A 4,051-nucleotide genomic window follows, 5' to 3' on the forward strand; every position below is an offset into this window, starting at 1 on the left:
GTTTCCAACAGTCGAAGCATCGTTGGGAGAAGTGTGTAAATTTTGTAGGGAATAGTGAAAAAATAAAAATTGTCCTGGTTTTTATTTCTTTTCCCGAGATATTTTTGTTTTCAATATACTAGGCCATCTTAATCAAAAGTTGTTATAACTGAAAAATTAAAAATTAAATTTAAAAATATTTTATATAATGGTCGATATCTATTCTAAAAATTGTTCCTACATGACGAAACTTGATAGGATTGACACACTAATTAAATTCTTTAAAGGCGCTGTCCGTAAATGATGTCCACGCTAGGAGGGAGAAAGGAGGTAATGACAAATCGGATAAGGGGGAGGGATTGAGCTTCAGTGGACGTCTGTTCATTTCATTGAGGCAGAGCGTTAGCCAAGCTTCTTTTACGTGGCTTGCAGAATATTTGTTCTCAAAATCTGATCGATCGATTTTGATTAAACTTAGCAATTTTTCATTAATTGCAACGAGGAAACCAAAAATGTAACAATTGTCTATTTAAATGTAAAAGTAGAGGTCCATGACTTCGTTTTCGATATATAGAGGGGTTAAGTCTTTTGTCAGTGAAGCAGCATTGAACTAGAGAATATTCCATATTTACAATCTTACAGTAATTCTTAATTTCTGCAACTTCGTGGTTTTGTTATAATGCTAATGTTTCCTTCTTTCACGAGGAAACGTTCTAGAGGAAAACTGTGTGAAGGATTATCAATTAAAGCAAAACCAAACGTTCAATGTACAGTACATTAAAATAAAAAACAAAGAATTAAAATATGAAAATAGAGTAAGAAAAGAACGAAAAGTTGCACTTTTATCGTTAGATGGCAGCCGGAAAGAATCTGGGACAATAGGCCGTCCGGATAAGTTTACGAGACGCGGAAAAATTTAAAAAATCGGGACATCAGGCAACCCTTTCTACATTCATTTATTTTTTTCCATGACACCCGTTATTCCCAACTTGTCCTCAATTGAGCACGTTTGAGACATAATGGGACCTATCTTTCTTTATAACAGCTATTGTACTTGATACAATCAACGATTTGAGGAAATTTAGAATTTCTTGGTAATTGTTGGTTGGTTGGCGTTTTTTGACACAAGAACCATACAGGCCATGCGGCGCAACAAAACAACAGGATATATAAAAGGTAAATAAAAAATCAAATCTGCCTATTCCAGAGTCCAATAGCTTGTCAAGATTTGGCCTTTAGCCCAATCTCTCTGACATTTCAAAAATACTGTCTATGCCTCCTCTCGAAGGCAGGGCAATTGTACAGTGTGTTTTACACTTAGAGCGCAGTTGCAACACCGGCATACTGGCTGGTCATCATCCTTCAGAAGTTATTGATGAGTCAGCCGAGTATGTCCAATTCTCAAACGGGTAAGAATTGCCTCAGATCTCCTATCATACTGTTTGTAGTGTGTCCAATTTTCCATCATAGGTTTGATCTCGTGTAGTTTATTGTGGACTTGGGCGTTTCACACATTTTGCCATATCTCTGCTAGTCGTTTTTTAACTAGCTTCAAATCACCTCCTTCAGTAGGCATTGTATACTGTGAAGGACTTGTCGACTTTGTAGCTGCGTCAGCTTCTTCATTTCCTCTTATACCTACATGGCCTGGAACCCAACAAAATTTTACAGAGAAATTACTCGCAGAAAGATGGAAAAACAGTTTACGAATTTTAATCACTATGGAGTGAGAACTAGGTTCACATGAGATCAAAGCCTGAAGTGCACTAACAATGTAAGTCAGTGTAAATAATGCAGCAACAATGACATGTTTTGATTGTTTCTCAGCATATATGACTGTATGACCATTCTACGAAGGGTAGCAGTTTGTATTGCCAACTAACAATGAAGGAACAGTAAAATTATCATCTGTTAAAAAAGCAAGTTTTCAGTTGGAATCAATACTAAAGTTTAAAGATCCTATTTTGTGTATTTCAATCACACTTATTTTAATATTAATTTCTCAAATACCACTATTTTTTGGACTGTTTATTTGACACCATTATTTCACATTCTATTCAGTTAATGCATGGTATGATTCAAAATTTGCAAATGAGGGAAACATCTTGAGAAAAAATAGCAAATGCTAAAATAGCTGCACAACAAAAGGTGTGTTCAGAAACAAGTCTTTGACAGTGAGTGGAATAATGTTCCATGAATTGATTCCAAGTAAGTTGACTTTTGCATACAGTAATACCTAGGGTTGCCACCTCAGAACTTAGTCTCGCCCGGAGACGATGATTTAAGAAACAAAAAAAACCCCATATGCATACATATACAGTTTTTTTATTTATATAAATCCCTTAAAAAACAATTAAGTGTTAATCGTGCGTCATTAAAGGTTGATTAAAATCGCGATAAAATTTTTTCGCGCGGGTAAAAATTTTTGAATTAAAAAACATAAAAATATATATATATAGGTCAATATATATTTTTTTGAGGGTCCAACAGACCGTTTGTTATGTAATGCTATTTAACCTGCTCAAGTCTAACTCTAACTATATACTATAACTTATCATTAATCATCAGCCAACATGAACACTGATTATCAAACTATCAGCTATGTACGCTATATCAGTTCACTCTCAATAGAAATCTCTTGACAGAACAGTCACAAGAAAGAGTACATGCAGCAGCACTGCACCTATGCCAGTTATAGACGTTGTCTTTAAGCCAACGACTACCACACTAGTAATTCGGTACACGGGGGAAGAAATATATGCGACGGTTTGCATATAATTTTGTACATATTCATTTCAACTTGCACAACCCGGAGAAATATTAATTAACCCCGGAGCCCGGAGATAACTCATTCAATCCCGGAGTCTCCGGGTCAAACCCGGACAGGTGGCAACACTAATAATACCTCGACTTACACGAACCCGGAGTTACCTTCCCCCAATATTAGAGGTTGAGGCAGACGTTTTAAACGTGTAGGACGGACGTTCGGTGCCGCTTTCCCGTTAAGCCTAAAAGTTTGACAATGGTGTTTGGATAGTCGGTGGAATCATGCTCGACATTCCAAACACCATCGTCAAACTTCTAGGCTTACGGGAAAGCGGCACCGAACGTCCGTCCTACACGTTTAAAACGTCTGCCTCAACCTCTCTATTAACTAATTACTATTAGTCCTATACCAGACAAATAATCGCACATATCAGTGTTGCCACGCCGATTTGCTTGCCATCGGTAGTTTTCGGTAAATCGACTTTTTGTGGCAGAAAGGAGGTTGCACATAAACAATAACATTCTTTTTCGTCTTTTATTTTATTATACATTATAAAACAATAAAAAACAAAAAACTAACAAAGAACACTTACGTAAAAAAATAATTTTTTAAGTAGGTACTGTACATTTTGTCTTATTTTTCTAACAAAATACAGTATTACCTTTTATTTTTCGGATATTAATAATAATTATTATTATTCAATATCTTCCGTTTGTACGTTTTTAACACTGTTTCTTATTTTTGAAATTAAATGATCTTTTACAAGAAAATCGTAACATTAATTTTTATCCAATTAATTGTTTAGTAAGAAGCAAGCCAGTGGTTGTTTCAGAGCTCAGTTTATTTCCGTGTTTCGTGTTTAACAGATTTATTTACGAAAATATTCTTTCTACGTTAGCTGAAGAATGGGGCAGACATAAGATATTCTCAACAAAACGAGACAGAATCTTTGCAATAAAGTCTCTTACAATATATAAGAAATGAAGGTACAAAGAAATGTTTTATTGAGAATTTTTAGATACATTTTAAATAAAAATTTCTTTCTTAAATTATCGTAAACTTTTCGGTAGATTTGGTGCTTCAATCGGTAGATCGGTCCCAAAATCGGTAGATCTATCGAAAATTCGGTAGACGTGGCAACATTGGCACATATGGAATTAAAGAATATTGCCATATATGCTAAATAAAATCATGAATTTTTATGTATGTTAATGTATCCTACATTGTATGTATGTATCCTACATTGTAAAAATATTTTATGAACTTTTTAATGTATCATAACTAATTAATTTATATATATATATA

The sequence above is a fragment of the Centruroides sculpturatus genome, unplaced genomic scaffold, assembly GCF_000671375.1.
Source record: "Centruroides sculpturatus isolate CEXI.00-Female unplaced genomic scaffold, Cexi_2.0 scaffold391, whole genome shotgun sequence".
NCBI classification, from domain to species: domain Eukaryota; kingdom Metazoa; phylum Arthropoda; class Arachnida; order Scorpiones; family Buthidae; genus Centruroides; species Centruroides sculpturatus.